This window comes from Phacochoerus africanus, chromosome 6 (genome assembly GCF_016906955.1).
Source record: "Phacochoerus africanus isolate WHEZ1 chromosome 6, ROS_Pafr_v1, whole genome shotgun sequence".
Taxonomy (NCBI): domain Eukaryota; kingdom Metazoa; phylum Chordata; class Mammalia; order Artiodactyla; family Suidae; genus Phacochoerus; species Phacochoerus africanus.
The window spans coordinates 62134830-62146163 of record NC_062549.1 but is presented as its reverse complement, the minus strand read 5'-3'; the positions used below and the strand labels follow the sequence as shown (position 1 = coordinate 62146163).

The 11334-nt window shown below is 42.5% G+C and overlaps 1 pseudogene; it reads left to right on the top strand.

Annotated features, from left to right (window-relative positions):
* Positions 1-7235: 7235 nt before the first annotated feature.
* LOC125128812 (tigger transposable element-derived protein 1-like) lies at positions 7236-9419 on the top strand (annotated as a pseudogene).
* The last annotated feature ends 1915 nt before the right edge of the window (positions 9420-11334 follow it).

The window sequence follows — 11334 nt, the reverse complement described above, 5'->3', positions numbered from 1 at the left end:
TAGTAAAACAGTCTTTGCAGCTGACAGTGCATGTCTGCATTTCCAGGACCTACATTTCTGTGACATTTAAAGCAAGAGGTCACTTCTTTTTTTTTTTCTTTCCCTTTTTTTTTTTTTAATGGCTGTACCCACAACATATGGAAGTTCCCAGGCTAAGGGTCAAATTGGAACTACAGCTGCCAGCCTACGCCACAGCCACAACAACGCCAGATCTGAGCTGCGTCTGCGACCTACACCACAGCTCACGGCAATGCCAAATCCTTAACCCACTGAGCTGAGGCCAGGGATCGAACCCACATTCTCATGGATACTAGTCAGGTTTGTTACCGCTGAGCCACAACAGGAACTCCAAGGGGTCACGTTCTGTGTTCTGGTGCAGGAGGAATGTTGCTGGAGTTGAGTGACAGCCCTGAATGTTATTGGCAGATACAAAGTTGATTCTTAAACTGCTGTATGGTAACGTGTCCATAGATGCATAGGACAATTCCAGTCGCTTTGGTAACCTATGTTTTTATTTGTTAAATCTAGTGACCCTGGATGTGAGGGAAGGGGCCTGGAGGCAGGAAGGAAAACGGTGTCTGTGGGAAGATCACAGGGCTCAGAGGCCTTAGCATAATGTGGGTGTGAGGAAAACAGACCTGCATTTGCATTTCCTGTGTGGGTACAGTGTGAGAAAAGCATGAAGTAAAGCTTCAAAATAGGTAGAGTCCAGGTTTTTGTTTTTTCTTTTCTTCGTAGGGCCTCGCCTGCAGCATATGGAAGGTCCCAGGCTAAATGTCGGATGGGAGCATGTAGCTGCCGGTCTACGCCACAGCCACAGCCCCATGGGATCCAAGCGTGTCTTCAACCTACATCATAGCTCATGGCAATGCCAGGTCCTTAACCCACTGAGTAAGGCCAGAGATCAAACCTGAATCCTCACAGAGACAACATTGGATTCTTAACCTGCTGAGCTACAATAGGAACTCTGAGTCAAGGGTTTTTTTTTGTTTGTTTGTTTTGTTTTTGGTCTTTTTTAGGGCCACACATGAGGCATATGGAGGTTCCCAGGCTAAGGGTTGAATTGGAGCTGTGGCTGCCGGCCTACACCACAGCCACAGCAACACCAGATCTGAGCCGTGTCTGTGACCTATACCACAGCTCACGGCAACGCCGGATCCTTAACCCACTGAGTGAGGCCAGGGTTCAAACCTGTGTCCTCATGGATGCTAGTCAGATTTGTTTCCACTGAGCCACGATGGGAATTCCCATGAGTCCGTGTTTTTTAACCTCCTATCATATAATGGAATTTGTACTCGAACCTGTTGGCACTGAGAGAGTCAAGCAGGCGAGTAAGTACATGAACAGATCTTTGTGTTAAAAGATCTCCTGGGAGGCAGAGTTGGGTGAAGGCAAGAGACTGGGGGCAGGAGGACCAGCAGCTACAGTTCAGGTGAGAAAGGATGGAGGCTTAATGGAAACAGTGGAAGATGAGGAGCGCCCAGATTGAGCTTACCCTTGAGACTGAGCAGAACTTAAGACTGAGAAATAAAATGTTGCCTGCTGTATCAGTAAACAGAGGATGTCACAGTCATCCTTGATTGCCGCCACTTCCAAGGTGAGCTGGAAAGGTGAGCCCTGAGAAAACTTGGGAAGGAAACAAAGAATACCTGCCATCTAGCAGCCATCAGACTGCAGCCACTCCCAACATCTGCCACTGTTTCCATTGAGCTTCCATCCTCTCTCACCTGTACTGTAGCTGCTGGTCCTCCTGCCCCCAGTCTCTTGCCTTCACCCCTGAGGAAACGCAGGATGGGAAAACACAGGATACTGGCCCCAGATAGCTGAGGTACATATTAAAAGACTGATTTCGAGAAACCTAGACTCTTGCATCTTGCCATATATAAAAAAAGCACTAAATTCCTTAACTTGAGATATCTGGTCTTCCGTTATTAGCAGTAAAGTCTTTTGTTCCTACTCCCTGCCCTTTATTGCAAAACTCCTGGGGATCCTAGTTCCCCCCTTGCCTCCTCTGAGCAGTTTTCTCAAGGTCACTTAAGATGCTGCCTCCCAGGCTTAAGTCCTCAGTTTTGTCCACCAAATAAAACACAACTCTCAACTGTTTATGTTGTGCATATTTTTTCAGTTGACAAGACCATTTGGATAACGTGGTGGTGAGGAGAAGGAGGACATGGAGGTGGATTCTGAGGTCAGTGCCTTGGCCCTCAGTTTTGCAGGAAGGGGGTCCCTTCCAGGGCCCGAGAGTGGGCTCTCATCTGATGCTAGGAAATGAATTGTCTGAAGAGACGCATGTGCTGACAAAGCAAAATACTTTATTGGGAAGGAGTGCCCCAGCAGAGAACAGCAGTGTAAGGGAACCCAGGAGAACTGCTCTGCCACGTGGCTCACAGTCTCTGGTTTTATGGAAATGGGGTTAGTTTCTGGGCTGTCTCAGGCCAGATCATCCTGCTTGGCCATTGGTTTTACCTGACCTCACTTGGTCTGGCCCAGGGTCCTTCCTGGTGGTGCAAGCATCTCTCAGCCAAGATGGATCCCAGCGCTAAGCATCCTGGGAGGATGATGGTCTCCTTTCTCCTATAGACCCCTCCCAAATCCTGCTTGGTCTTCAGGGCAGTACCAAGTTCTTTATCAGGGCCTCCTGCTGTGAGTCAGCACATGCAAGTGGCTATTATTGTGCTTGGCCAAGGTGGGCAGTTGCAGTCAATGGTCCCCAATGGTCACTGTGAGGCATAGTCTAAGGAAGGGATCTGTGAGGGAGAGACAGTACCTTCCGTCTGGGGCTGTGCTGAAGTGGCATTTCCTGGAGCAGAAGTGGGAGAGAGGTGGATGCTGGGGTTGGGAGCCATCAGTGTTTAATGCTGGCTGCAGCCACCGGGGTACCCAGGATTCCATCTGGGAGAGAGGAACCTGAGGTGAGCATTGAAGATGCAGAGAGAGAGACCTGGAAAGACACATAGCACAAAAGCTAGGTGAGCTGGGGGTAGCAAACGAGGTGCCAGCTATGAAGCCAGCCATCGGTTAGACTGAAAAGTAATCACTGGCCAGCTGGGGTGGCCCTGGTGACCTTACAGAGAGTAGTTTTACCCGAGTGCCGGAGGGCAGAAGCCAGAAGGAAAGATAGATGCAACATAACTGGATCCCAGTAATTACCCTCTTCTAAACAGAGAAAGACACTCAAAAGGACAGAGATACTGAGTGATTAGCAATATCATGACTCACAAGCAGTGGCAACTTGTTTTAAGTTGTGCTCTGATATAAACGGCTGACTCACGGTTAGCCAGTCTCCCCCCATTTTGTTGCAAAATCAACTAATTTTGTTTACCTCTTCCCATTAGTCTTCTGAGAAAACAATTTTATGGGTCTTAATTAAAAACGTATTGGCTGAAAAAAATGCGCAGCTTAAAAGTTGAGGATTTTGTGGGATTTTTGGTTTTTTTAGGGCTGCACCTGCAGCAAATGGAGGTTCCTAGGCTAGGGGTCTGATTGGAGCCTCAGCTGCCAGCCTACACCACATGCACAGCAACGCAGGATCCGAGCCATGTCTGTGACCTACACCACAGCTCACGGCAATGCCAGATCCTTAACCCACTGAGCGAGGCCAGGGATTGAACCCCTGTTCTCATGGATACTAGTCAGGTTCATTAACCACTGAGCCAGAACAGGAACTCCTGAGAATTGTGTTTTATTTGGCAGACATTCTGAGGGCTTCAACCTGGGACATAGCCCCTCAGATAATGCTGAGAAACTGTTTCAAGGAGGAAGGCATGATATATAGGAGATTTTGCAAAAAAACAAACAAACAAAAAAGACCAAGTAGTCAGAATGTCAAAAGATTACTGTTAATAAAAGAAAACCAGATATCTCAAGTTAAGGAAGTTATGCTTTTCTATGTATGGGAAGATGGAAGAGTCTGGGCTCACTGAACTTATTCCTTTGATATGCACCTGAGCCATCTGGGGCCAGGATGCTGTGTTTGCTCATTCTGAGTTTTCTCAGGGTGCACTGTCGGGGGTGACTGTAGCAACTGACTGCCAGATGAACTTGGCAGTGGACAGCCCCGCTGTCTCCATCCTGAGTTCCCTCAGGGCTGAATATCCAGGTGGCTGTCATGTGATGGCTTGATGGCCACAACATCCTTTGATTACTGATATGGCAGGAGATAATTTTTAGTTCTCAGTATTTTTTTTTTTTCATGGCTGCACCTATGGCGTATGGAAATTCCTGGGCTAGGAGTCAAATGGGAGCTGCAGCTGCAGGCTCATCCATCACAGCCATGGCAATGTGGGATCCCAGTGGCATCTGTGACCTATACCACAGCTTGTGGCTACACTGGATCTTTAACCCACTGAGTGAGGCCAGGGATCAAACACGCATCCTCATAGAGACAACATCAAGTCATTAACCCACATCAGGAACTCCAGTTCTCAGTATTTTATACCCTAATTAGAAACTTTGCTGTGACAATTCCCAGCCATGAGTAAACTGCTGAATTTTTTATGACAATGTGCATTGGGAGAAGATCTATCTGATAATACAATGGTAAACACAAAATGTAGAGAATAAAATATAATTAAGGAGACAGTTTATCTCTCCTATATGACAAATTAAATCCCTAGAAGATGACATGATTTCATTAAAAAAAAAGTCTCAGAGTTCCTGTTGTGGCTCAGGAGTTAATGAACCCTACTAGTACCCATGAGGACATGGGTTCGATCCCTGGCCTTTCTCAGTGGGTTAAGGATCTGGCATTGCCGTGAGCTGTGGTTTAGGTCACAGACATGGCTCAGATCCCATGTGGCTGTGGCTGTGGCTGTGGCTCTGGCGTAGGCCAGTAGCTGTAGCTCTGATTCATTTCCTAGCCTGGGAACCTCCATACGCCATGGGTGCGGCCCTAAAATGACCAAAAAAAAAAAAAAAAGTCTGCTAACAGTCTTATTCACTGTTTATCTCAGATCCAATCTAGTGCCTTATGCTCAGTAAATATGTGTCAATGAAATAAAGACATCACCCATTTGGTGTTACTCACATGTTGCTTTACATTTAAAAGGAATGTTTAATTCATCATGGGGATGTAATGTACAGCATAGGGAATATAGTCAAAGATGTAATAACTTTGTATGGTGACAGTGCTAGACTTACGGTGCTCAATTTATAACAAAAATATCAAATCACTGTGTTGTACAATTGAAACATATAATATTGTAAGCAATTATACTTAAAAAATTAAATAAATATGTTTAAATCTCACTCTAAACAAAGATTTTTTTTTTCTTTTTATGGCTGCACCTGTGAGATATGGAAGTTCCCAGACTAGGGGTTAAAGCAGAGCTGCAGACGAGACCTACTGGACAGCCACAGCAGTGCGGGATCCAAGCCATGTCTGTGACCTACACCACAGCTCAGGGCAACGCGGCATCCTTAATCCACTGACAAGGCCAGGGATCGAACCTGCATCCTCTCAGATACTATGTCATATTCTTAGCTTGCTGAGCCATGATAGGAACTCCAAGATGATGTTTTGTAAATGGCTATGTGTAAACCTCCACCACTAGATTTTTTTTGTATCTCTGAGGTTGGCATCCATAAATTATATTTCCTTGCATCCTAGATCTGGAATTTAGTAGGTTTAACAATGCTTCTTGAATTGTAGAGCAAATCCTATTAGTTATAGAACAGTAGCATCTATGTGTATATTTACAGTTAATTCTTTTTTTAATTTTTATTTTTTATTACTCAAATGAATTTATCACATCTGTAGTTGTGTAATAATCATATCAATCCAATTTCACAGGATTTCCATCCCACAACCCAAGCACATCCCCCACCCCCAAACTGTCTCCTCTGGAGACCATAAGTTTTTCAATGTCTGTGACTCAGCATCTGTTCTGCAAAGAAGTTCCGTCTGTCCTTTTTTCAGATTCCACATGTCAGTGAAAGCATTTGATGTTGGTGTCTCACTGTATGGCTGACTTCACTTAGCATGATAATTTCTAGGTCCATCCATGTTGTACAGTTAATTCTTGACAAAAAAAATTCCTGCAGGGTTTTTGTGGATCCCCTTTATCAGGAAGAAAATGCTCCCTTTTGGTCCTAGGTCACCAAATTTTTAAAAATTATAAATGATTTTTGAATTTTATCAAGTGATGTTTATCTGGATAATCATATTTTTTTCTCTCCTTTAATTTGTTAATGTGGTAAATGACATTAATTGTTCAACTAGTGCTAAACTGATTTTTATTCATAGACTACAACTAACTTGATAATGAGAGTTTTTTGTTTTGGATGAGTTTTTGTTTTTTTCAGAGCTGGATACAGTTTGATAATATTTTTAAACCAACTTTATTGAGGAATAATTTACATAAAATACGCCCATTTTAAGTATATGGTTTGAGGAGCTTGAGTAAATATATACACTTATGTAACCAATACTGCAATCAAGATATGCAGCATTCTCCATCACCCCCTAAATGTTTTCTTGTTTTCTTTCTGGCCCTTGTCCTCCAGCCTTGGGTTTGGCAATCCAGAGATCTGTTTTCTGTCATTAGAAATAAAATTTTCCCTTTCTAGACTTCCTATAAATAGAATTACATAGACTGTACTCTTTCACTCTGTATCATGCTTTTTTTTTTTTCGTCTTTTTAGGGCTGCACCTGCAGCATATGGAGGTGTCCAGGCTAGGGGTCAAATCGGAGCTACAACTGCTGGCCTACACCATAGCCACAGCAACATGGGATCTGAGCCATGTCTGCAAACTACACCACAGTTCATGGCAACACCGGATCTTTAACCCATTGAGCAAGGCCAGGGATCAAACCTGCATCCTCACAAATACTAGTCAGATTTGTTTCTGATGTGCCACAATGGGAACTCCCTCAGTATCACACTTTTAAGATTCAACTATGTTGAGTGTATCGGGAGGTTTTGTTTGTTTGTTTGATGAGTAGTATTCCATCGTAAGATACACAGACCTTGTTTTATTGCACTTTATTGTGCTCTGCAGATACTGCATTTTTTACAAAGTGAAGGTTTGCAGCAACCTTGAGTTGGGTAAGTCTTTTCACACCATTTTCTCAAAAGAATTTGCTTACCTTGTGTCTTGTGTGTCACAGTTTGGCAATTCTTGCAATATTTTGTACTTTATCATTATTATTTATATTTGTTATGGTGATCTGTGATCAGTGGTCTTTGATGTTACTCTTGGAATTGTTTTGGGGTACCATGACCCGTGCCCTATAAGACCATGAACTTAATTGATAAATGTTGTGTGTTCTAACTGTTCTATTGACCAGCTGTTCCTCTGTCTCTCTTCCACTCCCCAGGCCTCCCTATTCCCTGGGGCACAACAACAGTGCATTTAAGCCAATTAACCCTACAGTAGCCTCTAAATGTTCAATTGAAAGGAAGGGTTGCACATCTCTCCCTTTAAATCAAAAGCTAGAAATGATTAGGCTTAGTAAGGAAAGTATATTGAAAACCAAGATAGGCCAAAAGCCATGTTTCTTGTATCAAACAGTTAGCCAAGTTGGGAAGGCCAAGGAAAAGTTCTTTAAGAAAATTAAAAGTGCTCTTCCAGTGAACAAACAGATGATAGGAAAGCCAAATATCCATATTCCTGATATGGAGACGGTCTTAGTGGTCTGGATAGAAGGTCAGATCAGCTATAACACTCCTGCAAGCCAAAGCCCAATCCAGAGCAAGGTCCTAACTCTCAGCCTTCAATTTTAGGAAGGCTGAATGAGACAAGGAAGCTGCAGAAGAAGAGTTTGAAGCTAGTGGAGGTTTGCCCATGAAGTTTAAGGAAAAAAGCCATTTCTCTGACATAAAAGTGCAACGTGAAGCAGCAAGTGATGATGTAGAAACTGCAGCAAGTTATCCCAAAGATCTAGCTAAGACAATTCATGAAGGTGCCTACATGAAACAACAGAATTTCAGTGTAGGCAAAACAGCCTTCTATTGGAAGGAGATGCCATCTAGGACTTTCAGAGCTAGAGGGGAAAAGTCAGTGCCTGGCTTCAAAACTCCAAAGGATATGCTGACTCTTGTTAGTGGCTAATGCAGCTGTTGACTTTAAGGTGAAACCAGTGGTCATTTACTGTTATGAAAAGCCTAGGACCTTTAAGAATTATGCTCAATCTATCCTGCCTGTGTTCCACATAAATGGGACAACAAAGCCTAGATGGCAGCTCATTGGCTTACAACATGGTTTATGTCAATATTTTATGCCCGCTGTTGAGACCTACTGCTCAGAAAAAAAGATCCCTTTCAAAATATTACTGCTCACTGACAATGTACCTGGTTACCCAAGCATTCTATTGGAGCCAGACAACAAGGTTAATGCTGTTTTCATGCCTGCTAACACAGCATCCATTCTGCAGCCCGTGGATCAAGGTGAAACTTCAACTTTCAAATCTTATTTAATTTTATAAAGCTATCGCTGCTGTAAGTGGTGATTCCTCTGATGGATCTGGGGAAAATAAGCTGAGAGATTTCTGGAAAGGATTGACCATTCTAGATACCATTAAGAATATCCTTAATTCATGGAAGGAAGTCAGCATATCAACATTAATGGGAGTTTGGAAGAAGCTGATTCCCATCCTCATGGATGACCTTGAGAGGCTCAAAACTTCAGTGGAGGAAGTAACTGCAGAGCTGGTAGAAACAGCAAGAGAACTAGAATTACAAGTGAAGCCTAAAGATGTGACTGAATTGCTGCAATCTCATGATAAAATTTTAACAGATGAGGAGTTGCTTCTTATGGATGAGCAAAGAAATTGATTTCTTGAGATGGAATCTACTCCTGGTGAAGACACTGTGAAGATTGTTGAAATGAAAACAAAGGATTTAGAATATGACGTAAACTTAGTTGATAAAGCAGGGGCAGGATTTGACAGATTGAGTGCAATTTTGAAAGAAGTCCTACTGTAGGTTAAATGCTTATCAAACAGCATTGTGCACTATAGAAAAATTGTTAGTGAAAGGAGAATTAATCGATGTAGCAAATTTCATTGTTGTCTTATTTTAAGAGATTGCCACCACATCCCACCCTTTAGCAACCACCATCCTGATTAGTCAGTAACTGTCAACACTGAGGCAGGACCCTCCCTTTGTTCTGAAGGCAATTGAAGAACAGCAGATATAGAAAGGGTTCTCTGCCTTCCCACCTGTGTACAAGCAGGCATAAATTTCCCTTTGCGAAGGCATTTCTCATGTCCTCTCCCATAGCAGGAAGGGAAAAAACAGCCTGTTTCTGGAGACAGAAAGTTGGCATCAAGATGGGTCTTCACAATAAATCCTACTAAAATAATCTTTATCTTCTATTAGTTTCCCCAAGTGTTTACTTTCTTACAGTTTATCTTCCCTAGAAGCCCAATCCCATTTTCCTATGTCTTGCCACTTCTTCACAATTTATCACTCTTTGATAAGATGGTATATATAGGAGTTCCCGTCATAACTCTGTGGTTAATGAATCCGACTAGGAAACATGAGGTTGCGGGTTCAATCCCTGGCCTTGCTCAGTGGGTTAAGGATCTGGAGTTGCGGTGAGGTTACAGACACGGCTCAGATCCCTGAGTTACTGTGGCTCTAGCATAGGTCGGAGGCAACAGCTCTGACTGGACCCCGAGCCTGGGAAACTCCATATGCTGCAGGAGTGACCCAAGAAATGGCAAAAAGACAAAAAAAAAAAAAGTTGGTATATGTAATCCTCAAATTCTAACCACTCCTTCGAGTTAGTCATCACTGAGTTCTCCTCTGTGTATATGCATTGCACATGTAAATGAGCTGTTTTTTTTTTCTCTTGTTAGTCTTTCACTTGTTAGTTTAATTTGCATGTCCCAGCCACTGAATCTAAGAAGACAGAGGAAAAGTGTGTTTCTTCTCCCATACCATTTACCTTTTGACAGACACTTGGGTTGTTTTAGGCTTAAGCTATTATGAATAAAGCTACTAAGAATATTCATGTACATATCTTCATGTGAACAAATCATTCCTCTTGAGTAAATGCCTAGGAGTGTAATTACTGAGTCATGATTTAACTTAAAAAAAAAATGTCAAAATGTTTTTTGAATTAGTTGTGCCTTACATTCTCATCAGCATTGTATAAGACCAGTTACTTTACATGCTCTCTTAACACTTGATATTGCTGGTGTTTAGTTTTAGCCATTACTGGGTGTACAGTGGTATCTCATTGTAGTTTTAATTTGCAAAGATATTGAGCAATTTTTCATGTGCTCATCGGTCATTCATATATGTTCTTCTTTTCCTTTTTTCTTTTTTATATGGAAGTTCCCAGGCTAGGGGTAGAATCAGAGCTGCAGCTGCCAGTCTACACTCACAGCCATAGCAATGCCAGATCTGGGCTGCATCTACAACCTACACCACAGCTGGAGGCACCACCTGATCCTTAACCCACTGAATGAGGCTGGGGATCAAACCCACATCCTTGTGGATACTAGTCAGATTCTTAACCCCCTGAGCCACAAGAGGAAATCTTATTTGTCTTCTTTAATGAAGGGTCTAGTTCAGATCTTTGGCCTATTTGGATTCTTTATTTTCTTGTTACCAAGTTTTTTGTTTGTTTGTTTGGTTTTTTTTTTGGTTTTGTCTTTTGAGGGCTGCACCTGTGGCATATGGTGGTTCCCAAGCTAGAGGTCTGATCAGAGCTACAGCTGCTGGCCTATACCACAGCCACAGCAACGCCAGATCTGAGCTGTGTCTGCAACCTACACCACAGCTCACGGCAACGCTGGATCCTTAACTCACTGACCGAGGCCAGGGATCGAACTGACAACCTCATGGTTCCTAGTCAGATTCGTTTCTGCTGCACCATGATAGGAACTCCTCTTGTTACCAAGTTTTAAAAATTCTTTAGATATTCTGAATACAAGTCTTTTGTCATCAACCTGTATTGTGAATATTTTCTCTGTGTGATTTGTCCTTTTCTTTAACGATATCCTCTGAGGAGTAAATTTTTCATTTTCATGAAATCCGATTTATTATTTAAAGAATTCATTTATGGCTTTTGTCTTTCCCGAGGTCATGAAAATGTTCTCCAATGTTTTCTTCTAAAATTTTATCCTTTTAAGTTTTGGTCTGGGATTTATTTCAAGCTAAAGTTATGAGTTGGTTACTTTACTGTTTGTGTGTGTCAGAAGTGTGGCTGTGAACTTTGTATCCGTATTGTTGGAGATCTGGATATTGGCGGCCAGCAGCCTGATCTCTTGACTGAACAGTGACATTCCTTGCTTGTGACCAAGAGTCTATGTGATGTTACTTTACCAATGGATGAATGTCCAGTTCCTTATCAACCACTCTACTATTCTTTTAACACCCATT